Below are 26,790 nucleotides of genomic sequence, written 5' to 3' on the forward strand. Positions count from 1 at the left end.
CCGGACAGGCACACGGGCCTGGCAGCCGGCTGGTCGATGAAGACATAGTAGGTAACCCTGTGGCCACCATGAGGACCACCAACATCTGGCTCTCCCAGAGGGACACATGGGCCCCGCAGCCAGCTGGTCAGTGAAGATGTAGTAGGTGACCCTGTGTCCCACCATGGAGGGCTTCTCCACTGTCTGCAAGAACAGGTCCAGGAAGCTATAGGGACAGGGACAGGGTGTGGGGAGGTTCACTGCCAGAGGGTGTCAGCAGGACCCCAGAGCTGGGGGCTGTGAACACCTTCTTCTAGGGGGCAGGCTCTGGGCTGTTTTAAGCAACAGCCACTCTCCCAGCCTGTCCTGAGTGAGTCCGCCCATGGGGCCTCCCTACCTCCTGCTCCCAGAGATGGGGGCCATCAGCACCCCACCTTACAAAGGGGACCCTAAGGCTTAGAAGGTTGGAAACCCATGCAGCTCCACATGTAAGTGGGGGAAGCTCACACACGCCCAGCAGGCATGAGCCAGGCCATCAGGGGCAAGTGGAGGCTCAGCCGATGGGGAAACAAGCCAGACGTGAAGCAGGAGGAGAGAACCGTGCTCCTGGCAGAGGCACAGCGTATGCAAAGGCTTGGATTCCAGCCGGAGGCACCTGTGGGAAACCACACTCCTCGGTGCCCACAGAAGGGAGGGTCCCCGTGGGAGAGGTGAGGCTGGGGGGGGGGGGGGCAGGAGGGGAGCAAACCACAGCCCAAAGCTTATGTTCCAGAAAGACCACTCTGGTTACTGGAGGAGAACGGGCTCTGTGCGGGCGAGGACAGGGAGACCCTAGCCCGAAGGCAACCGTAACCCTGACCCTGACCGCTAATACCAGCCCCAGTGAAATCATCACAGGATCAGCGAAGTGCATTCCTACAGCTTTCTTTGGGTAAACGTGAGGAGCCTGACCAGGAAAACTGGAAACCAAGAGCTCACGGACTCGTCTGCGCCATAAGCGAGTGTCTCTCGACAAGCGTCTCCGCTTCAGAGAGTGAAACCATGTTGCGCACCACAATGAATGTTTCAGTGAAACCACGCGGGCCTGTTAAGTGACGCAGAAATGTTCTGACCCAAATGCACGCCTGTCGCGGATGCAAACACTCACGAAAGCAGGAATGAGGGTCATTTTCCGTCAGTCTACGGCGACACCGCGCGCCCCTTGAAGGCCGCCGGCTCCGCTCGGAGATCCGGAGCGAGGCCGGACGCCGGCGCTCACGGGAGGACAGACACCAGGACCCGCTCCTCGGAGGAGGCGTCCGGGACACAGCCGGATGCGGCTGCGGGGCCGAGGGAGGGACCGGAAGCGGGTGCTTCGCGCACACGGTCGCCCTCGGGAGAGCGAGAACGTTCTGGAGACCGACGTGCGGCACGTGACCTGGGCTGAGGCTGCGCAGCTGCCACCTGCCGCGTCTGGCGCGGTCCGTGTCGTCGTGCTGGGTCGCCGTGAAAACACGGAGGATGACGCTGTCCCCACGCGCGTGCACCCGGAAACGGCCCCGTGACGTAACCTGTGGAAATGCCCTCCGCCGGGAGCCTCTGCGCCGTAAACCCGTCAGGGTCGGGCACACCGCGGGTCTCGGGGCGGCTCAGCGAGAAGAAAACCGGACGGGACCGGAGAAGACGCCGGACCGTGCGGCGGGCGCGGCCGCTGACGGGGGCCTGCGGTCTGGGGGCCACTGCGGGCGCCGTCAGAGTTTCCTCACCTGGGGTTCCGTGGGGGTTCCGCGGGACGGTGTCGCTGTTTGCCGGAAGCAGCGCGTGTCACACGACAGACGTGGTTCGGAAGCGACAGCGGGGGTCTGCGTGCGGGGATGACGCGTCTGTGCGGCGGCAGGGACAGGGTCCCGCAGATCCGAGGTCACCGCAGGGGACGCGGCGCTTCCCGACACCCCCGCGGCACCAGGTCGCAGGAGCAGAGACGACGTCGGGCTCCGGGAGGGAGGCCGAGCCCGGGTCCCCCGCGTGGACGGGCCACTCGCCCTTGCAGGAGGCCGCGGCCGGCCGGAGACTCGCGAGAGGACGGAGTCGGGGCCCGAGTCAGACGCGGCGGGACTCGGGGTCCCAGGACCCCGCGGCGCCCCCACAGCCCGGTCGGAGCCGTGAGGAAGCGGGTCGGGTCTCGGGACGGCGGCGGGGGAGCCGGAGCGGCGGCGGGAAGGGGGCGGCTCGGCGCGCGACAGACCCGCGGTGGAGACGCGCCCGCTCCGGCCCGGGGAGCCCAGTTCATCCCCCGCGGGAAGTCGCCGCCCCCGCCGCCCCCGCCTCTCTCCACGGACGCGCCCTCCCGGCAGCCCTCCCGGCTTCCCCCGCCTTGTCCAGACCCGCCGAGCCGGGGACAGGCCGGTCCTGCGACGCCGCGCGCCGCTGACGACGGACACGGAGGGGGACGCGCGGGGACAGGAGACGCTCGGGCTCCAGGACGAACCGCGCCTGGAAACACCCGCCGTCCCCGCCGCCGGCAGAGCCCGCGCTGTCGCTCCCGGACTCCCGGACTCGGGCCGGCCCCGCGGCGGGTGTGGACGCAGGAAGGACCCGCGGGGCCGGGGTGCGGCGGGGAAGCGCGAGCCCCGAGGGGCGGCCGCGCGGGGACCGTCTGAGGAGCCGCAGGAGCCGCGTCCGCGGCGCACGGACACAGCCGCCACCCGGGGCGCATCCAAGCCCGGACGGGGGGACCCCACAGCCCCGCGCTCAGCCCCGCGCTCGGCCCCACTGGACCTCCGCGCCGCACACAAAGCCGCGGAAGCCGCACCGTCTACACAGCGCGCCCTTCCTCCGGGGGTCCTGCGAGCCCCACACCCCTCGGCAGTGCCCGCTCGACTTCTGCTCACCTTCTCCCACGACGGGGCCTGAGGGGGCTCCTGTCGGCGTGGACGCGGCCCCACGTCCTCCACAGCGGCTCCGGTCAGCGTGGATGCCGCCCCGCACCCTCCACAGCGCATCCTGAAGAGGCCGGGCTCCTGACTGTGGAGAGGCCCCACCTCCTCCCGTGAACTGACAGGTGTTCCAAGGCCTCAGGACCCTCTGTGCTGACCCCCAGGCTTCAGGAGGAGACACTCAGGAGACCCTGCGGGGGTGGGAGCGGTGCAGGATGCTATGGTCAGTTCAAGGCAGGCTCCTGTCCCTTCTGGGGTCCAGCTGAATCCATTACATTTGGGAAATTCAAACTGAAATGGAGCCCAATTATCCCCTGACTTCCAGGGAAATAGAAACAATTAGAAACCATACTGAATTAAGTGAAATGCAGACACAAGCTTTACAAATGACACTAAAATTCACTCAAAATTGTAGATATATTTAAAATGTAAAACAATCAAAATAGCAAAAAGAAAATCTACATGGCCTTAAGCTTGGTGATGAGTTTTAACCCACAACACCACAAGAGAATCCACAAAAGAAAAATATTGATAACATGAACTTCCTAAAATTAAAACTTCTGCTCCGTGAAAGACCTTGATCAGAAAACTAAAAGACAAGCCACAAACTGGGAGGAAATGTTTGCAAAACACATATCTGGTAAAATATTTGTATTCAAAACACACACAAAAGTATCAGAACTCAACAATAAGGAAACAACCTCCTGATCCATAATGGTAAGGGTCTGAAGGTGCCTGGACAAGAAGACACACAGATGCAAAAATACGCTTGACCTCATCATTAGGAAAGCACAAATTTAAACAAAAGGGACACAGCACTGCACAACTATTATAAATGCTAAACTCTAGAGAAAAGTTTCAGAGAATTCCAATTGCTAGAAGGTGAGGAATGTCAGCAACTGTCCCTTCAAAGACAGTTTGGCTCTTTTTTCCAAACCTAAATAAGTCTCATGTTAAGAACCAACAATCGCACTTCTAATATTTAGACAACTGCTTTGAAAAACTATGTCCACCCAAAAACTCCCATGCAGTCATGCACAGAAACTCTATTCATGATGGTTACAAACTTGAAGAAGTCAGGATGCCCTTCCATAAATGCATCCATAAGGAACTGAGCGCATCCATGTGAAGGAAGCAGATTATGCCGCCCAAAGTATGCCTCTTTGGCACAAGGTTTGTTTGGGCTCATTAATTTTAAGAAACAGCAGACTCAGGACAATCTGAAAACTGAGCATTAGGTTGCCATTGGATAAGTGAAATGCATACTTATAAAGGAAATCTCCATTAGTTTTTTTTTAAGATTTTATTTATTTATTTGACAGGGAGAAAGATCACAAGTAGGCAGAGAGGCAGGCAGAGAAAGGGGGGAAGCAGGCTCCCCAGAACCCTGGGACCATGACCTGAGTCGAAGGCAGAGGCTTTAACCCACTGAGCCACCCTGGCGCCCCAGAAATCTCCATTTGCAAGGGTGTCTCTCTGTACCAGGAACAGAAGAACGACTAAATTTCAAGAAAATCTTAGCAAAAGAGAAGACACAAACTTAAATCACCAAGGAAGGAAGGGGTTCACTTAGGGTCAGGGGCTTCAGCTACCCATCCAGTGCTCTTGCTGTGATTCTACAATTGCAAAACACTCTTACACTTGTTTAAAAAGCAATGTTGCTCTTGGTGGGAAACTCAAGGCCCTAGCTTTGGGCATCTGGTCTCCACATCTCAGAGACTGGAAGACCTGATTCTTGTCCCTAGGAGGAGGGAGCCCATAAGTCACCCACACCCCCCACAGTAATCACCCTTCCCCAAGGAACAAACTGGCTTACTTTTCTATATTTTCTCTCTTCTTTACAAATACCAGAGACCAAACATGAGGATAGTGAAAGAAATTACTGTTCAGTGAAGCTGTCGAAAGCTCAAGGAGTATTTCACAGGATGGCGTCTACACTTGGCAGATTTTCAGAGACCACGTGCCCTGGGCCATGTACATGGCTCTCGGAGACCATGCAGCCTCAGTGAGGAACTGCCCACTGGGAAGCACAGTTGTTCCAGTGCCCTTAATTCTTAACAAGTATGAATGCCAAAGGTTTACGTTACAACTGGGAGGCCAAAGGACTGCAAGGCAGTCTGCTACAGTCTGGCTGTAGCGGCCAGGACTACATTCAATGTTTGCAGCAATGTTACCTTTTTTTTTTTTTCTTTTAATTATGTTTTTCACCATACAGTACATTCATTTTGAGTTTTTTTTTCTGTTTTTTTTTTTTATTTTTTCAGTATTCCAAGATTCATTATTTATGCACCATGCCCAGTGCTCCATGTAATCTGTGCCCTCCTTAATACCCACCACCAGGCTCACCCCTCTTCCCACCCTCCTCCCTTCCAAAACCTTAGTTTGTTTCTCAGAGTCCATAGTCTCTCATGGTTCATTTCCCCCTCCAGTTTCCCTCAATTCACTTTTCCTTTCCTTCTCCTAATGTCCTCCATGCTATTCTCATGCTCCACAAGTAAGTGAAACCATATGATAACTGACTCTCTCTGCTTGACTTATTTCACTCAGCATAATCTCCTCCAGTCCCGTCCATGTTGCTACAAAAGTTGGGTACACAGCCATTCTGATGGAGACGTAATATCCCATTGTGTGTATGGACCACATCTTCTTTATCCATTCATCTGCTGAAGGGCATTTTGGTTCTTTCCAATTTGGCAATTGTGGCCATTGTTGCTATGAACATTGGGGTACACATGGCCCTTCTTTTCAGTATATCTTTATCTTTGGGGTACATACCCAGTAGTGCAATAGCCGGGTCATAGGGCAGCTCTATTTTTAATATTTTAAGGAATCTCCACACTGTTTTCCAAAGTGGCTGCACCAACTTACATTCCCACCAACAGTGTAAGAGTGTTCCCCTTTCTCCACATCTTCTCCAACATGTTGTTTCCTGTCCTGATAATTTTGGCTATTCTAACTGGTAGAATATCAGTTAGATATATACCTCATTGAGGTATCTCAATGAGGTTTGAATTTGTATCTCCCTGATGGCTAATGATGATGAACATTTTTCATGTGTCTGTCAGGCATTTGTATGTCTTCTTTTTTTTAAATTTAATTTTATTTTTTCAGTATCCCAAGATTCATTGTTTATGCACCACTCCCAGTACTCCATGTAATACATGCCCTCCTTAGTACCCACCACCAGGCTCACCTAAACCCCAACCTCCCTCCCCTCCAAAACCCTTTGAAGAAGTGTCTGTTCATGTCTTCTGCCCATTTTTTTATTGGATTATTTGTTTTTCGGGGTGTTGAATTTGAGAAGTTCTTTATAAATCTTAGATATCAGCCCTTTGTCTGTAGTGTCATTTGCGAATATCTTCTCCTATTCTGTGGGTTGCCTTTTTGTTTTGTTGACTGTTTCCTTTGCTGTGCAGAAGCTTTTTATCTTGATGATGTCCCAAAAGTTCATTTTTGCTTTTGTTTCCTTTGCCTTTGGAGACAGGTTTTGAAAGAAATTGCTGTGTCTGATGTCAAAGAGGTTACTGCCTATGTTCTTCTCTAGGATTTTGATAGATTCCTGCCTCACATTGAAGTCTTTCATCCATTTCAAGTTTATCTTTGTGAATGGTGTAAGAGAATGGTCAAGTTTCATTCTTCTATACATAGCTGTCCAATTTTCTCAGGACCATTTATTGAAGAGACTGCCTTTTTTCTACTGGATATTTTTTCCCTGCTTTGTCAAAGATTATTTGACCATAGAGTTGAGGGTCCATATCTGTACTCTTTACTCTATTCCATTGGTCTATGTGTTTGTTTTTGTGCTAGTACCTTGTTGTCTTGTTGATCACAGCTTTGTAGTAAAACTTGAAACCAGGTAACGTGATGCCCCCAGTTTTGTTTTTCTTTTTCCATGTTTTTCTTTTTCTGGTTCCATACAAATTTTAGGATTGTTTGTTCTAGCACTTTGAAAAATGCCAGTGGAATTTTGATTGGGATGGCATTGAAAATATAGATTGCTCTGGGCAGTATAGACATTTTAACAATGTTTATTCTTCCAATCCATGAGCATGGAATGCTTTCCATCTTTTTTGTGTCTTCTTCAATTTCTTCCATGAGTGCTCTGTCGTTCCTTGAGTACAGATCCTTTACCTCTTTTTCATGGTATCTATGGTTCTTGGTGCTATAGTAAATGGAATCGATTCTCTAATTTCCCTTTCTATATTTACATTGTTAGTGTATAAGAAAGCAACTGATTTCTGTGCATTGATTTTGTATCCTGCCACGTTACTGAATTGCTTTATGAGCTCAAGTAATTTGAGGGGTGGATTCTCTTGGGTTTTCCATATAAAGTTTCATGTCATCTGTGATGAGAGTTTGATTTCTTCTTTGCCAATTTGAATACATTTTATCTCTTTTTGTTGTCTGATTGCTGTTGCTGGGACTTCTAGAACTATGTACTAGTACTATAGTACTAGTACTTCTAGTACTATGCCGAACAATAGTGGCAAGAGCAGGGAATCCTTGTCATGTTCCTGATCTCAGTGGGAAGGCTGTCAGTTTTTCCCCATTGAGGATGATATTCACTGTGGGTTTTTCATACATAGATTTTGTAAAGTTGAGGAATTTCCCTCTATCCTTACACTTTGAAGCATTTTAATCAGGAATGGATGCTGTATTTTGTCAAAAGCTTTTTCTGCATCAATTGAGAGGACCATGTGGTTCTCCTCTCTTCTCTTATTGATTTGTTCTACCACATTGATTGATTTGTGAATGTTGACCCACTGTTGTATCCCAGAGATAAATCCCACCTGTTCATGGCGGATAATCTTTTTAATGTGTTGTTGGATCCTGTTTGCTAGGATCTTGTTGAGAATCTTGGCATCCATATTCACCAGGGATATTGGTCTGAAATTATCTTTTTTGATGGGGTCATTGCCTGGTTTGGGGATTAGGGTAATGCTGGCTTCACAGAAAGAATCTGGAAATTTTCCTTCTGTTTCTATTTTTGAAACAGCTTCAGGAGAACAGATATTATTTCTTCTTTGAATGTTTGGTAGAATTCCCCAGGGAATCTGTCAGGTCCTGGGCTCTTGTTTTTTTAGAGGTTTTTGATCATTGCTTCAATCTCATTACTAGATATTGGTATATTCAGGTTATCAATTTCTTCCAGTTTCAGTCTTGGAAGTTTATAGATTTCCAGGATTTCATTCATTTCTTCTAAGTTGCTTAACTTATTGGCATAAAACTGTTGATAATAATTTCTGATGATTGTTTCTATTTCCTTCATGTTTGTCATGATCTCTCCCCTTTCATTCATAACTTTATTAATTTGGGTCCTCTCTCTTTTCTTTTGGATTGGCCAGTGGTTTATCAATCTTATTGATTCTTTCAAAGAACCAGCTTCTAATTTTGTTGATGTGTTCTACTGCATCTCTAGTTTCTAACTCATTGATCTCTGCTCTAATCTTAATTATTTCCCTTCTTGTGCATGGGGTTGGCTTAATTTGTTGTTGATTTTCCAGTTCCTCATGGTGGACAGAGAGTTAGTGTATCCAGGATTTTTCAACTTAATATTTGATGTAGAGTTCCATCGTTCATTGTTTGCATATAACACCCAGTGCTCCATGGGATCGATGCTGGATGCTACCTTTCTTGCCAAGCTAAGAGGCTATGAGGAAGGAGGAGCTTGTCTCAACCACACAGATGGAAGAGAAATATCCCAAGGGGCTGTCTTCACTGACCCAGGGCCTGTTACATTGCCCAGCAGCACAGTCAGCTCAATAATGGGGGTTGTCAGGATCTTAGCTGGCCTGAGCTGGATGAGCACAGATGCCCTCCTGGATGGTTGGAGGCCAAGGGCTGTACTGTCTGAAACCTGATTGTCTACTTCTAATTGTTTGGTTGGGGAAAAGATTCAGCTGGTACCAGAAGGGTCCATCAGCCTACAAGAAGGGAACAACCGGAGGCTGTCAGGTTGATGCACCTAGCCTATATAAATCCACATGTGCTCACTGAATTTTCTTGGGATCAGTGCTGTCCTGAAGGTTGCCCAGGCAGAATGGGGCCAAAAGCACCCTTTCCAGGTGAGGGAGTGGAAGGACCCTTCTGGAGCTCTGAGGCCCTCACACTCTTCACTAAGGTTGAGTTGGATTTGAAATAGCCAGTGACTAGATGGGTATTTCACTGTATTTCTGTTAGAGCCCAATACTGAGGGACAAAATAACTAATGTTCCAGGTCAACCCCTCATGTGTATGTGACCACAAGCAAGTACATCCTAGAGGTCCAGAGATATGGAGGGAAACAGAGAAGACACAGAAGAGAGGGAAGAGGACCACTTCTGCTAAAGCCAACCCTGATCCAGGCCCTGACATAAACACTGACCTTGACCCTAGTTCAGAATATAAGACCAACGCAGAGCCAGACTAATATGCTGATGCAGAAGCTGACCCAGATCCTGACCTTGAACCTGATACTGATCAAGACCCTGAACCTGATCTCAAGTCTGACCCTGACCCCAACACATGACCCTAACCCTGACCCAGACCTTCACTCTAACCTATCCCAGACCTTGGCCCTGACCCTTACTCTAAACCCTGACCCTGACCCTGTCCAACAAATAAGGAATATTGAGTGGAAATAATGAAAAACTAGACTGTAAAAGACTGATCCAGTTTGGATTGTGGAGAGAGATTCAAATGTCTGGCTGTGCACTGGGGGCTGTGATGCTTGAGCAAAACCACTAAGGGCCCTACATGGAGGTGAGGATGTCTCATAAGCCAGTGTTTCCATCCATGGAAGGGTGGAGACCTGGACCAAAGCACCGCTAATCTGGGTGGCTTCCAGGAGGATAAATCAGCCATTTTCACCAACAACACATAAAGACAGACCATCTCACAGTTGTGACCTAGGGGCAGCACTGCTTTGCCTCATTCTCTTCTCAGTGTTTTAGGAAAACATGTTGTGTTCTTCGTAGACCTAAAATTATTAAGTGGTCCTCATAAATTTGAAGAGTCTATTGACTAGGGAATCTGAGGCCAACAGCCACACTCGAGCATGGGTGCTCAGCAGAAAAATGACTCATACTCACTGGGCTTGTTCAATGCTGATTTTCTGCAACATCAGTTACACATAGGGTTTGACCCGCTGGCTTGTTCCCTTACCTTGGGGTGATGCAGTGAGTCACAAGGGGGCCAGCTGAACCTCAGCAAAATAAAGACTCACAAAATTTCCAGTGACTGGAGAGGCACCTGGGTGGTTCAGTTGGTTTGGTGGCCAACTCGATTTCAGTTCAGGTCATGATCCCAGGGAGAGGGGATAGAGCCCCACACTGAGCCTTGCATCAGGCTCCATACTCAGTGGGGAATCTGCTTGAGAATTCTGCTCTCCTCTCCTTCTGCCACCCCTCTGCTCACATGCTCTCTCTCTGTCTCTCAAATAAATAAATAAATCTTTCTGAAAGTCCATTGCCTGGAGATGACAGTTTGGGAGGTGTTAGAACATGTCTGGAGGGGATGGGGGCAGGGAGAGGTGTGTGCCTTCACAGAGAGGTGAGAAGGTTAGGATCACAAAGGTCATTTTGGAGAATGTCCACTCAGAGACCTAGGAAGACAGAGGCGTGGAGGCCACCAGCCCCTGAAATGAAAGCTGATGTTTTTGATCCATTGTAATGAAGACAGAAACTAAAGCTGAGCCACAGACTACAGCTGATCTCACAGTTAGTCAGGGGAAAGAAGGACGCTGAGAGATTTGAACATTCATCCACTTTTTAAAAAAAAAGTGCTAGAATTCATACAACTGATTCCAAGTTTTAAAAAAGTGTTCACTAATAATAATTAATAATAAACAAAGGGATCTACAGTAGGGATTGAACAGATTTCACAAATGGGTATCAGTTATGAAGGCATGTCTCTGGTTCTACCTCACCTTCACATGTTTGGAGTGTGTGTGTCACAAAAGAAAGCCTACTAGGGTTGTGAGAAAGCCACTGGATTCTCTAAGCAGCCTGTGAACCCACTGCTGGAAAGAAAAGTTGGTTGAGAAAAACAGTTGGAGCAGACCACCCTGGAGCGAAGCAGAATGTTCCTTCCCAATCTTCTTTTATAAAGTCTATGCTGTGGGCTTAACCAAGGGTGAAAGCCACTTTATGCATGAGTGGGGCCCTCACTGTTCCCTGATTTCAGTGGACAAAGAAGAGACTAGTTTTTTTGTTTGTTTTGTTTTTGTTTTTGTTTTTGTTCTCCCTCAGAAAGCAATTCACATCTACAAATATTCAGTCATAGAAGGGATATGACTTACTCAGTTTCAAGAACATGGTTTATAAAAATAAATATTCTCCTATTATTTCCCTTCAGTAACAACAAAACTTAATTTAGTTGCTTAGGAATCTAAGAATGATTAAGACGGGCTTTGGGAAACAAAATAACACCAGAGAGGTAACACTAAGATAAAAGAGAATGTTACTGTGTTTTAACTCTACACTTCAAATAAATCTATAGATACATATTTTTTTAAGATTTTATTTATTTATGTATTTATTTATTTATTTATTTGACAGACAGAGACAGTGAGAGAGGGAACACAAGCAGGGAGAGTAGGAGAGGGAAAAGCAGGCTGCCCGCCCAGCAGGGAGCCCAATGCAGGGCTCAATCCCAGGACCCCAGGATCATGACCTGAGCCTAAGACAGATGCTTAGGACTGAGCCACCAGGTGCTCCTATAGATACATATTTTTGAAAGAAATAAAATGTTAGATGTAATTTTTCTATAAAGCAAAAAGATACTGGAAATAGAAGCATCTGGGCCATAGCTGTACTGGAAATATACTGAGATTGAAAGAGGAAACCACCAGTGAAATCCTCTCATGCATATGTAGGGACCCAGAAGGAAGGGATGGCCAGGCACATGGGGGCTTCAGGGTTTTGACTGCAAGAAAGCGCTTTCCGCAGTTTGGATGTCCTATGCAAGGTAGAGGCTGCTGCAGGAGAAAGATGGGACAACGGTTCCTTTATCCCTTCCACTTCTGTAGATCCCAAACTTTCAGACTTGTTACATTTCTAGTTGAAGGTTTATTGTACATATTTACTTAAGATAATCAAATTCTCAGTGTTTGAAGTGACAAAGTCTGCCATGTCCAAAAAGCAGGGAAGAGGGGGAAAAAGGAAGAAACAGCTCAATCATTTGATGAACGTGAACTCCCCTCCCCCATTATCACTGAAAACAGAAGGAAAGATGTGGGGAGAAAGTACCATTATATGTGATTTTATATGTGATTTGTGCCTGGAGAGAAATCATGTCTGCTTCTTTCCTATTTCCTTTCTTTAGCACCTTACTTTGCTGGTGGTCCATGAAGTCGCCCTTTGTTTTCTAGCACAACTATGCATTCTCTCTGTCTCTTTCGTCTTTTTACCCTCTACTTTTAGGGGCAGGGGTCAGGTAAGATAGATCCCAGTGTACATCCACTCTACCATCTTAAATCAGGAGCTGGCTCAGCCATCATCCATCATGCTGCAAATCTGAGGTGTTGCAAGTTACCACGCACAGGCCAAGTCTTACCAGCACTTGCTGTCTGCACATAAAGCATTGTGGGAATGCAGCCACACACCTTGGTTCTGCACGCTCTACGACTACTCTCAAGCCACAGTGCAAACATGGAGTCGTTGTCGGAGAGACCACAGAATTCTCCATATTTTCTGTTTAGCCCTGTACAGAAATCCTGGGTAGAATTATCAAAGATAAATATTATCATGCCATTCCTTTGAGTAGAAGGCTCCATAATACCTTCAGGGGAAAAAAATCTAATCTCTTCACTGTGATGTGCAAAGGCTTCCATCCTTTAGCCGGACCTCCACATCCATGCCTATCTGTTTACATTCCTTCCTGTTAGTTTCCTTCCAGCCACATGGTGGAATGTGCTGGAAGATCCACCCACTCTGGACATTGCATGTCTTCCTCCAAAGACATTCCTGTTCCATGGCCAGTTCCTTCTTTGTGCTTGAGGACTCAGCCCATGTATCCCCACACATTCAGACATGTTTGCCCTTAACCCCCAGATCTCCCAGAGCAGCCAGTGCTCTCACTGCACTCTTTCCATCTGCTCCCTGCATCTCCAGACTTGACCCATCCCATGACAGGCTGAGCACAGACATGACAGGACTGGGGGATGGCAGCAGGAGCCAGATGCTCCTCTAAGGTATTTGCAGCTTAAAATTACATGAAGACAGTCCTGAGCACAAAGTCCCCTTAACATGAAGAGAATGAATGGTTTTGTAAGCTCTCAAAGACAAAACAGCTCCCTATGTGTTTCTGTGTTCAGCAGTTATTCAGCCCGGGATCAAAACTGTGACCCTGCCCTTACCTGCTGTGGTCCTGGGAGGTCCCTCGGTGTCCCTCAGCTTGAGATGTGCTGTCACTAACACCCTTCCTCCCGTTGCTGTCTGTTGTATTGGCTGAACAAAAACAACACGAAGCATGTGGCTTTCTGGAAACTTGTTAAATGTCAGCTCTGTTGGTAACATTAGATGGCAGAGAGCTTTTGGATTTGCCCACAGTGTCACTGAGGCACAGGTCCTAACTGTTGAAAGGCACATTCCATCAGTGACTGCCACAGGAATCCTCATCCTCACGAACATGTAGAAACTGAGGACATCCTTTGAAAAGAACACGCTCTTATAGTCTTTCAGTTATTTACATCATAATTTCTCCAGGCCATTGTACCTGGAAATTCTGAAGAAAAGTATCTGAGTGAGATCAAGAGAAATGACTCATGTTTTTTTGTTTTGATCTGGGATAGAGAAGCCGTGATTCCTGTGGTTAGTGGAATTTAAGTGTACTGCTGGGATCCATCAGGAACATGTTTTCCTACCCCCCAAAGCCCAACCAGCTGCTCTCCTGAGAGCATAATCAGCAGTTCTATTCACTCATTGAGAGACAAGAATTCTGTCCACATAAGAAGTGCTTTTGCTATAATTCAGAATGATACTATTTATCTAAGTCTTACTTTGGAGAATACTGCCTCACATAGTTCATTTTCAAATTTTTCTCGTACTATCAGGGTTATAGCTAATGTCAATGGCATGTAAGATGAGAGGGCTTTTTTTTTAAGATTTTTTTTTTTAACAAGAGGAAACACCCTTATATTACAAATTTTAATGTCTCATGTTACAAACAGGTAAATTGGAAAGTTACATGCTCCCCTGCCAGCACTATCATAGATAATAACCAAGATCTCCTACCTGAAAACTACCTTTCCCTCCATTTGTTAGACCTGGCATTTGCTGGCTGGCTGTAGGCAGCTGGCAAACATCCTCATCACTCAGGCCACACAGGTGATGATACAGCCTAGGGTGTGGTGGATGTGAGGTGACAGCAGCCGACCTGGGTTATAGACTGTCTCTCCCTGTCTTTCTCCCTCTGGGTTTCTGACTCTGTCTCTGTCTCTCCCTCTCTCTCTTTCTAATTTTCACAATAGCCTCTGGGCATAGCACAGGTGCCTCAGATGTGGGGCTTGGGAGGGTGTCTCGTTCTGGACCAGCACATTGGCTACTTTGAGCTTATTTACAATAATTAACATTTGTTGCAGAACAATTGAGTTGCTGAAGTGAGAAATCTCCTATAGCATTTTTCTGATACTTTGAATATATGACCATATGTTTATCTCTCATTTCTGAAAAATCACCAGCCACACAGTCAACATTATGAACAACTTCAGTTTCTGTGGTGAGTGAGCTTCAGAAGACGGGGTGTACATGCTGGAAGCAGGTGGCTCAGCAGCAGCAGCACGTGTGTGGGTTTCTGGCTGACAGTGGCTAGGTCTCTGCCCTGGCTGACCCACAGCCCATCGCACACACAGAGCTATGGCGGGAGCACCTCCTAGCTCCGTTGGGGGAACTAGCCTGCAGAACTGCTGTGGCCCCTCCTGGGGTAAGCAGCTGCTGTTCCTCCTCACACTTCTCTCAGCATTGAACATGGTGGTTTGATCCTGCCTCACCAAACTCAGCAGAGCAGGGCAGGTGTGACCAGCCGGCAGGCTGCTGTGCACACCCAGGAAGGCCTCAGTGATCACGGGTCCCCAAAGGCAGATGGAATCACTCTTGTTCAGCATCTCCAGCTGTACATTCTTTACCATCAGACCAAGTGACCAAGAATAAGTTTCTCACCAGAATGCAATCTCGGAAGATAATGGGAATTCATGATTGATGTTTTTCTCATCATATTTGTACCAGGCTTTGAATCCGTTGGGGGCATAGACATTTGTGCTCACTCTGGAATACCACGGAGCAGTCTCTGGGTTCCACGTGCTGTTATGGGGCCAGGCATTGGACAGAGAGAAGCTCGCTTCCAGTGGAGGGCTGCAGGTGATGTTCACAGGTGAGACCACATCTCCCCATCTCTGTGTCTGCACCACCTGCACTATGCTGGCACCTAGAGATGTCAACTAATTAAGTACCAAAAACAAAACAAAAGGTAAGTCTAAACTACTTTTGAATACTACTGTTACCTAGTTTTTAACTGATTTAAATGAATAAACTTCGCTTTCATCTTGGCAAGATGCATGATCAAGTCACAAATATTTCTGACCAAAATATAATATTGTGCCAAGAGAAAAATGCATTTTATGTGTGTGTTTGATTTTTTTAAGATGTATGTATTTAGGGGATAAGCAAGATGGCGGAGAAGTAGCAGACTGGAATGACATCAGATCCCAGGAGTTCAGCTAGATGGGTACCAAACCATTCCAAACACCTACAAACTCAACAGGAGAGAGAAAAGAAGAGCAGCAATTCTAGGAACAGAAAATCGACCACTTTCTGAAAGGTAGAATGTGTGGAGAAGTGAATTCGAAATGATGGGAAGATAGACCACAGGGGGAGGGGCTGGTGCCCAGCAAGTGGCAGAGCTGTGGGCACAAAATTAGAACTTTTATAAGTCTGCTCAACTGAGCAACATCACTCCAGATGCTAAGCAGGAGTGGAATCCTCGTGGGGACAGTGTGGTCTCAGGTCTCTTGGGGTCACAGAAAGATCAGGGGTGTCTGAGAGTGGCAGAGTTGCCAGGTATCAGAGTGGGGAAGCCAACTGCAGAGACAGAGCCGAAGAGTGAGTTTTCAGATCGGGGTTACCTTAAACCATGATCCAAGGCACAGTTAGGGTTAGTTTCTTCAAGCAGGGTCCCCACAAGTGGCAGATCCAGGGAGACCCACATTCCTGCTCTGGGAGGAGCACCGTGGCAGGAATCTGCTAGGTTTAGAGACTTCAGGCAAGGCTGTGCACCAGAATAGAAATGCTCAGTCACAGGCTGGGTGAGCTCAGAGTGCAGCCAGAGACCAGGGATACAGGAGAGATTGACCGTTTTTATCTGAGTGCACTCTGAAGAGTACGGCCCTGAGCTCTTGCCTCCTCTGGGCCAGAGATTGGGAGGAAACCATTTTCATTCCTGTCCTCCAGGAATCTGTAGAATGTTCTACAGAAATCATTCAGGGGGAAAAAAGCTCCTGAGAAGGAACCTGAGCAGATTACTTAGCCTGGCCCCTGGTAAGAGCCAAGCAATTCCGCCTTGGGAAAAGACATTTGAGGATCACCAAAACAGGCCCCTCCTGCAAAAGATCAGCAAGAACATAGAGCCAAGACCAAGTACCGGTCAAGGAGAACAGCGGAACTCCAGAGCTAGGGGAAAACAACACATAGAATTCATGGTTTTTTCCCCATGATCGTTAAGTCTTGAAAGTTAATTTATTTTATTTTATTTTTTTCTTATTCTATTTTTTTAAACTTTTCCTCTTTCCTCTTTTTATGTTTTTTTTAACTAGTTTATCTTAACAATACCTTTCTTTAGAAAAATATTTTTAAACATTCATTGTTATAGTCTTATTTTATACCTTCATTGTATTTAACCTCATTCTTTGTATACATAAAAGTTTCTTTTTCTTTTTTCTAAAAAATTCTGTAATACAATTTCTTCTAATAGATCAAAATATACCCTAATCTAGCATATGGCTTTTTTCTAGTCTCCAGCCTGAGCACATTCCTTCCTCTTTTTTTTTTCTTTTTCCAAGCAACTTATCAATTCCTTTGTTAGATTTTTTTAAATTTTCATCTTTATAGTCATATTCCATCCCTTCATCCTGTTTATCCTTACTTTGTGTGTGTGTGTGTATATATATAAATATGTGTGTGTGTGTGTGTGTGTGTGTGTGTGTGTGTGTGTTTTCTTTCTTTAAAATTGTGGGAGGGGAGAACCTGGGTGGCTCAGTGGGTTAAGCCTCTGCCTTCAGCTCAGGTCGTGATCTCAGGGTCCTGGGATCGAGTCCCACATCAGGCTCTCTGCTCAGCAGGGAGCCTTGCTTCCTCCTCTCTCTCTGCCTGCCTCTCTGCCTACTTCTGATCTCTCTCTATCAAATAAATTAAAAATTAGAAAAAAAATTGAAAAAAATAAAAAATAAAATTGTGGGAGGTAGTTTATTCTAAGAGACCAAAATACATCCAAAATCAAGTGGGTGGCGCTTTTCTATTCATTAGTCATATATATATATATATATATATATATATATATATATATATATAATATATTATATATTATATATATATATATATATTATATATTATATATTATATATATATATATATATAATTTCTTTCCCCCCACTTTCTTCTCCCCCAAGTTTTGGATCTCTTCTGATTTGGTCAGTGTACATTTTTCTGGGGTCTTTGCCACCCTTTTAGTATTTTATTCTCTCATTCATATATTCTTACCTGGCATGGAGCACTGGGTGTGGTGAATTCTGGAACACTGAAAAGAAATTTTAAAAATAAATAAAAAATAAAAAATAAAAAATAAAAATAAAAGATGGTATGACAAAAAAAATGACAAGGTGGAAAAACTCACCAAAAAAGCCAAACAAACAAAAAAAAACAAACAAACAACAACAACAGCAACAACAAAACAAGAGGCAGTACCAAAGGCTAGGAACTTAATCAATATGGACCTTGGTAATATGTCAGATGTAGAGTTCAGAATGATGATTCTCAAGGTGCCAGCTGGGGTCAAGAAAGCCATGGAAGATATTAGAGAAACCCATTCTGGAGAAATAAAATCCCTTTCTGGAAAAATAAAAGAACTAAAATCTACCCAAGTTGAGATTAAAAAAAAAAAAAAGCTATTAATGAGGTGCAATAAAAAATGGAGGCTCTTACTGCTAGGATAAATGAGGCAGAGGAGAGAATTAGTGATATAGAAGATCAAATGACAGAGAATAAAGAAGCTGAGCAAAAGAGAGACAAACAACTACTAGACCATGAAGGGAGAATTCAAGAGATAAGTGATACCATAAGATGAAACAATATTAGAATACTTGGGATTCCAGAAGAAGAAGAAAAAGAGGGAGGGACAGATGGTAAATTGGAGAAAATTATAGTAGAGAATTTCCCTAATATGGTAAAGGGAACAAGCATCAAAATCCAGGAGGCACAGAGAACCCCCTCAAAAATCAATAAAAACAGGTCCACACCCTGTCATCTAATAGTAAAACTTACAAGTCTTAGTCTGCAAGCAGCTTAGGACAAGAAGTTTGTAACATACAATGGTAGAAATATTAGATTAGCAGCAGACTTATCCACAGAGACCTGACTGGCAAGATATATTCAGAGCACTAAATGAGAAAAATATGCAGCTAAGAATACTCTATCTAGCTAGGCTATCAATGAAAATAGAAGGAGAGTTAAAAAGATTCAAGGACAAACAAAAATTTAAAAAATTTGCAAACACCAAACCAGCCCTACAGAAAATACTGAAAGGGGTTTCTAAGCAAAGAGAGAGCCTAAAAGTAGTAGACCAGAAAGGAACAGAGACAATATACAGGAACAGTCACCTTACAGGCAATACAATGGTACTAAATTCATATCTCTCAATAGTTACCCTGAATGTAAATGGACTAAACCCCAATCAAAAGACACAGGTATCAGAAAGGATAACAACAACAGCAACAACAACAAATATGCTGCCTACAAGAAACTCATTTTAGACCCAAAGACACCTCCAGATTTAAAGTGAGGGGGTGGAAAAACATTTACCACACTAATGGACATCAAAAGAAAGCTGGGGTGACAATCCTTATATCAGATACATTAGATTTTAAGCCAAAGACTATAATAAGAGATGAGGAAGGACACTATATCACACTTTTTTTTTGTATTTTTTTTATTTTTTTTTATTTTTTTTTTATGTGACAGAGAGAGAGATCACAAGTAGGCAGAGAGGCAGGCAGAGAGAGGGGGGAAAGCAGGCTCCTGGCTGAGCAGAGAGCCCAATGTGGGGCTCGATCCAGGACCCTGAGATCATGACCTGAGCCGAAGGCAGTGGCTCAACCCACTGAGCCACCCAGGCACCCCATGACACTATATCACACTTAGAGGGTCTGTTCAACAAGAAAATATAACAAATTTAAATATCTATGCCCCTAACATGGGATCAGCCAACTATATAAACCAATTAATAACAAAATCAAAGAAACACATTGACAATAATACAATAATAGTAGAGGAATTTAACACCCCCCTCATGAAAGTGGACAGATCATCCAAGCAAAAGATCAATAAGGAAATAAAGGCCTTAAATGACACACTGGACCAGATGGACATCACAGATATATTCAGAACATTCCATCCCAAAGCAGAATACACATTCTTCTCTGGTGCACATGGAATATTCTCCTGAATAGATCACATCCTGGGTCACAAATCAGGTCTCAACTGGTATCAAAAGATTGGGATCATTCCCTGCATATTTTCAAACCACAATGCTCTGAAGCTAGAACTCAATCAGAAGAGAAAAGTTGGAAAGAACTCAAATACATATAGGCTAGAGAGCATCCTACTAAAGAATGAATGGGTCAACCAGAAAATTAAAGAAGAATTGAAAAAATTCATGGAAACAAATGAAAATGAAAACACAACTGTTCAAAATCTGTGGGATGCAGCAAAGGCAGTCCTGAGAGGAAATTATATAGCGATACAAGCCTGTCTCAAGAAACAAGAAAGGTCTCAAGTACACAACCTAACCCTACACCTAAAGGAGCTGGAGAAAGAACAGCAAAGAAAACCTAAACCCAGCAGGAGAAGAGAAATAATAAAGATCAGAGTAGAAATCAATGAAATAGAAACCAAAAGAACAGTAGAACAGATAAACAAAACTAGGAACTGGTTATTTGAAAGAATTAATAAGATTGATAAATCCCTTGCCAGACTTATGAAAAGAAAAGAGAAAGGACCCAAATAAATACAATCATAAATGAAAGAGGAGAGATCACAACCAACAGCCAAGAAATACAAACAATTATAAGAACATATTATGAGCAACTATACGCCAGCAAATTTGACAATCTGGAAGAATTGGATGCATTCCTAGAGATGTATAAACTACCAAAACTGAATCAGGAAGACATAGAAAACCTGAACCGACTCATAACCAGTAAGGAGATTGAAGCAGTCATCAAAAATCTCCCAACACCCCTGGGGCTAATAATACATTATATGTTTATTAAAAATTTTTTTTAAATTATTAAAAAAAAATCTCCCAACAAACAAGAGCCCAGGGCCAGATGGCTTCCCAGGGAAATTCTACAAAACATTTAAAGAAGAATTAATACCTATTCTCCTGAAACTGTTCCAAAAAATAGAAATGGAAGGAAAACTTCCAAACTCATTTTATGAGGCCAGCATTACCTTGATCACAAAACCAGACAAAGACCACTGCAAAAAGAATTACAGACCAATATCCTTGATGAACACAGATGCAAAAATTCTCACCAAAGTACTAGCCATTAGAATCCAACAGTACATTAAAAGGATTATTGGTCATGACCAAGGTGGATTTATTCCTGAGCTGCAAGTTTGGTTCAACATTTGCAAATCAATCAATGTGATACAACACATTAATAAAAGAAAAAACAAGAACCATATGATACTACAATAGATGCTGAAAAAGCATTTGACAAAGTATAGCATCCCTGCCTGATCAAAACTCTTCAAAGTGTAGGGATAGACGGCAGATACCTCAAAATTATCAAAGCCATCTATGAAAAACCCACTGCAAATGTCATTCTTAATGGGGAAAAACTGAGAGCATTTCCCCTAAGGTCAGGAACACAACAGGGATGTCCATTATCACCACTGCTATACAACATAGTACTAGAAGTCTTAGCCTCAGCAATCAGACAACAAAAAGAAATAAAAGGCATCTGAATCAGCAAAGAAGAAGTCAAACTCTCACTCTTTGCAGATGATATGACACTTTAATAGGTCTGGAGAAGACCTTTTATTTTTATTTATTTTTTTTAAAGATTTTATTTATTTATTTGACAGAGAGAGATCACAAGCAGGCAGAGAGGCAGGCAGAGAGAGAGGAGGAAGCAGGCTCCCTGCTGAGCAGAGAGCCCGATGCGGGGCTCGATCCCAGGACCCTGAGATAATGACCTGAGCCGAAGGCAGCAGCTTAACCCACTGAGCCACCCAGGTGCCCCTGATATGACACTTTATGCGGAAAGCCCAAAAGACTCCATTCCAAAATTGCAAGAACTCATATAGGAATTCAGTAAAGTGTCAAGATATAAAATCAATGCACAGAAATCAATTGCATTTCTATACACCAACACCAAGACAGAAGAAAGAGAAATTAAGGAGTCAATCCCATTTACAACTGCACCCAAAACCATAAGATACATAGGAATAAACCCAACCAAAGAAGCAAGGAATCTGTACTCAGAAAACTGTAAAGAAATTGAGGAAGAAACAAAAAAATAGAAAAATGTTCCATGCTCATGGATTGGAATAACAAATATTGTGAAAATGTCTATGCTACCTAAAGCAATCTACACATTTAATGCAATCCCTATCAAAATCCCATCCAGGGACACCTGGGTGGCTCAGTTGGTTAAGCAGCTGCCTTCGGCTCAGGTCATGATCCCAGCGTCCTGGGATCGAGTCCCACATCGGGCTCCTTGCTCGTCAGGGAGCCTGCTTCTCCCTCTGCCTCTGCCTGCCATTCTGTCTGCCTGTGCTCACTCTCTCTCCCTCTCTCTCTCTGACAAATAAATAAATAAAATCTTTAAAAAAAAAAAAAACTTAAAAAAAAACAAAAAACAAAATCCCATCCATTTTCTTCAAAGAAATGTAATAAATAATCCTAAAATTTATATGGAACCAGAAAAGACCCCAAATAGCCAGAGGATTGCCAAGAAAGAAAGCCAAAGTCGGTGGCATCACAATTCCGGACTTCAAGCTCTATTACAAAGCTGTCATCATCAAGACAGCATGGTACTGGCACAAAAACAGACACATAGATCAATGGAACAGAATAGAGAGCCCAGAAGTAGACCCTCAACTCTATGGTCAACTCATCTTCGACAAAGCAGGAAAGAATGTCCAATGGAAAAAAGACAGCCTCTTCAATAAATGGTGTTGGGAAAATTGGACATCCACATGCAGAAAAATGAAACTGGACCATTTCCTTACACCACACACGAAAATAGACTCAAAATGGAGGAAAGACCTCAATGTGAGAAAGGAATCCATCCAAATCCTTAAGGAGAACACAGGCAGCAACCTCTTCCACCACAGCCACAGCAATTTCTTCCTAGAAACATTGCCAAAGGCAAGGGAAGCAAGGGCAAAAATGAACTATTGGGACTTCATCAAGATCAAAAGCTTTTGCAAAGCAAAGGAAACAGTTAACAAAACCAAAAGACAACTGACAGAATGGGAGACAATATTTGCAATCGACATATCAGATAAAGGGCTAGTATCCAAAATTTATAAAGAACGTAACAAACTCAACACCCAACAAACAAATAATCCAATCAAGAAATGGACAGAAGGGGGCGCCTGGGTGGTTCAGTGGGTTAAGCCTCTGCCTTAGGCTCAGGTCATGATCTCAGGGTCCTGGGATCCAGCCCCACATCAGGCTCTCTGCTCACTGGGGAACCTGCTTCTCTCTCTCTCTCTGCCTGCCTGCCTTTCTGCCTACTTGTGATCTTTGTCTGTCAAATAAATAAATAAAATCTTCACCAAAAAAAAAAAAAAAAGAAAAAAAGAAAAGAAAAGAAAGGAAAGAAGGAAGGAAGGAAGAAAAGAAATGGACAGAGGACATGAACAGACATTTCTGCACAGAAGACATCCAGATGGCCAACAGACACATGAAAAAGTGCTCCATAACACTCGGCATCAGGGAAATACAAATCAAAACCACAATGAGATACCACCTCCCACCAGTCAGAATGGCTAAAATTAAGTCAGGAAATGACCATTGTTGGCAAGGATGTAGGGAAAGGGGAACCCTCCTACACTGTTGGTGGGAATGCAAGCTGTGCAGCCACTCTGAAAAACAGCATGGAGTTTCCTTAAAAAGTTGAAAATAGAGCTACCTTATGACCCAGCAATCACACTACTGGGTATTTATTTACTCTAAAGATATAAATGTAGTGATCCAAAGGGGTACGTGCACCCAAATGTTTATAGCAGCAATGTCCACAATAGCCAAACTATGGAAAGAGCCTAGATGTCCATCAACAGATGACTGGATCAGGAAGATGTGGTATATATATACACAATGGAATACTATGCAGCCATCAAAAGAAATGAAATCTTGCCATTTGCAACAACGTGGATGGAACTAGAGGGTATTATGCTGAGCAAAATAAGTCCATCAGAGAAAGACAATTATCATAAGAGTTCCCTGGTATAAGGAATTTGAGAAGCAGGGTAGGGGGTTTGGGGAGGTAGGGAAGGAAAAAATGAAACAAGATGGGATTGGGAGGGACACAAACCTTAAGAGACTCTTAGTCTCACAAAACAAACTGAGGGTGGCTGGGGGCAGGGTAGGGAGAGGGTGGCTGGGTTATGGACGTTGGGGAAGGTATGTGCTATGGTGAGTGCTGTGAAGTGTGTAAACCTGGCGATTCACAGACCTGTACCCCTGGGGCAAATAATACATTATATGTTAATAAAAATAAAAATAGTGTTTTTAAAAAGTGTTAAAATAAAGACTTACGTATTTATTTGGGGGGTGGACATGCACATAAGTAGGAGGGACAGAGAAAGAGGCAGAATCTCAGACCCTGAACCGAACATGGGGTCAATCTCATGACCCGGAGATCAAGCCTGAGCTGAAACCAAGTCAGATGCTTAACCAACTGTGCCTCCCAGGTCCCCCAGTGTTAGTTCAATTATTTTTTCCTGTCATTTAGTGATTTTAAGGTAATTAAATCAGGAAGTCTGTGTCTCTAAGAGTACTTTAATATAAGTATTTCTGCATTTTGTTTTTTTTTTTTTAAAAGATTTTATTTATCTGACAGAGAGAGATCACAAGCGGGCAGACAGGCAAGCAGAGAGAGAGAGAGGAGGAAGCAGGCTCCCTGCAGAGCAGAGAGCCCGATGTGGGACTCGATCCCAGGACCCTGAGATCATGACCTGAGCTGAAGGCAGAGGCTTAACCACTGAGCCACCCAGGTGCCCCTGCATTTTGGAAAAGAAATACCTCAATACATCTTCTATTGTAAACAGACGTCAGTCAACAGAAACTGATGACCAATGGAAGACTTTAAAATGGATGTCCTTCTGCGATAAACTTCCCCGGGCGACCTCAGTACACCAGGCAGGACCCCAGCAGCCGCACTTAGAGGGGCACATGGAACATCGCTCCATCCAGTTCACACACACAACATCTAACAAGCCTGAAGAATGTGCAGAGACTGTCGCTTGGTGACAGTAGACTCTGGGATCAAGAGGGAGTGATGGCTAGAAGGACCAGAGACACAGATGAGCTAATCTGGGTTGTGGGAGGCGATCACCTGGACATTTCAGGAGCCTGGCACCTGGGTCTGCCTGGGCTGCGGTCTGTGGGATTCCCCTCAGCCAGGCTATTTTCAGGCTCTGGAGGTCCTTTGATATATAGAAAAAGAGTTATTAAAAAAATTATCACCACTAAAATTTTCTTAAGTAGTATTCCTATTCTTTAACCATACTTAGAAATCTAAAATTATCCTGTGAATAAAATTTCCAGTCCTCTCTTTTTTCCTGCTATCAGACTATGAACATTTACATACCATTTAATGTATCTGTACATCAGCAATTTCCATGGCTGGATACTTGATTTAACCCTTCTTATGCTGTTAGCCATTTACATTTCTCTTTCATCACAGTAATACCACCTTCAGTGTGTTATTATTCTTATATATAAACCATTCATAATCTTGCTGAGCATTTATTTATGAGTTAGTTACATATGACTCGAGCTTATGTGGTTATATGTTTACACGTTTATTCCAAATAGAGTAAGACACAAGACAAAGTGTGTGGGCTCTGAGATGAGATAGAGCCACCCTGCACCCACGTTGCTACTCCTGCTATAGCTCCGTCCCAGTGTTCTGACACAGAAGATGTGGACAATGCTACATGCCTCCTGACAGTGCTGTAAAGCCTACAGGGGAAACTGCAGGTGTGTGCTGAGCAGAAAGCATGGTGAGCACAGCTGGGTCCTTTCCCTGCCTCTAAGACAGACTGTCAGACACCCTGAACTCCATTCACAGAGTCTGCACTATGTGTGAGTATGTTTTCAGCAAATGTGGCTTTCCTCTGGGTCACTCTCAGCTGCCCTACCAGTTGGCATTCCTGGGACCTCCATGGGGAGGGTGGGTGTCGGCATTAGTGGAGAGTGACCCTCCCAGGTGTCTGTGTCCCTTTTGGGTTGCAAACAGCCCACTGCCCTTGATGTGCCTAAAGGAAAAGGGAAAAGCTGTGCTTCTAAGCTTGTGCAACAAATCTGTAACTCCTAGTCCCACATGACAACCTGATACTGCATCCACAGCCAACAGGCTCCAGGGAATAGGGTACAGTTCCAGTGGGGAGTTGGCTCTCACAAGCCCAGTGAACTCAAGCCAGCTGCTGTGTAACGAGAAAACAAAACACAAGTCTTTAAGTTAAATATTATACTAGAATAGAACAGGTGTTGAAGCATGTCTACATTCCACGTAGAGCCGCGCCTGGCCATGGCCTACATCACAGAGTGACAAGGACCTTGGGGAGAGGCTGCCATTCCCGTGGGAGGTGCAAGGACCATGGTGAGGCAGCATGTTGCCAGGGTCATCTCCTTCCTAAATCAGGATTTTCTTTGAAGAATGAGGAACAACTCAGTCCAGTCCCCTGTTTTTCCAATGAAATACAAGGGAGCCCAGAGAGTTGGACTGAGTCACTGACGCCTAGTCTATCCATTCAGTCTTCCTTCATCCATAAAAGGCAGAAAGCGGTAGAAGGTCCTGTGGTGGTGGGACCTGGCCCACTGCTGTGGGATCCCACCATCTGTCCGGCCCACCGGCTCCCATGGGGGCAGCTGGAGTCCTCATCTTCTTGGGGGTGGTCAGGAAGGGGGTGGGATACAACTCAGGATGGAACTCCTCTTCGAAACAGCATATGTGTTAGTTTCTTCACTCTTCTGCTTTTTGTGCTAGCAATGACCAACAGCATAGTGTTTCTCACTTTCCTTGCCATGACAAGACCCCATATTTTACACAACTGAGTATTTTGAACCCTCTTTACTGGATCCCAGTGCAGTTTTACCTTGTTAATAGTGACATTTGAACATGTAAAGTTCTGGCTGTAGATCAGAGTGAAAGTAAAAAGGAAAGAAACACTGCCACAAAGGAAATGGGGATGAGCCTGTCCTGGGTCATGTTCACCTCAGGTACTGCCCAGCCCCACCTCTCATCCCTAATCCTGCCTCATTTTGGGGGAGTATTTGAGAAGGATTGGCATTAATCCTTCTCTAAATGTTTGGTGAAACTCCACAGTGAAACAATCTGGTTCTGGGTTTTCTTTGAAAGTCTTTGGTGAGTGACACAATCTCCTTGTCGTTGATCTTTTCAGGTTTTCTG

The sequence above is a fragment of the Lutra lutra genome, chromosome 9 (genome assembly GCF_902655055.1).
Source record: "Lutra lutra chromosome 9, mLutLut1.2, whole genome shotgun sequence".
In the NCBI taxonomy this organism is placed as follows: Eukaryota; Metazoa; Chordata; class Mammalia; order Carnivora; family Mustelidae; genus Lutra; species Lutra lutra.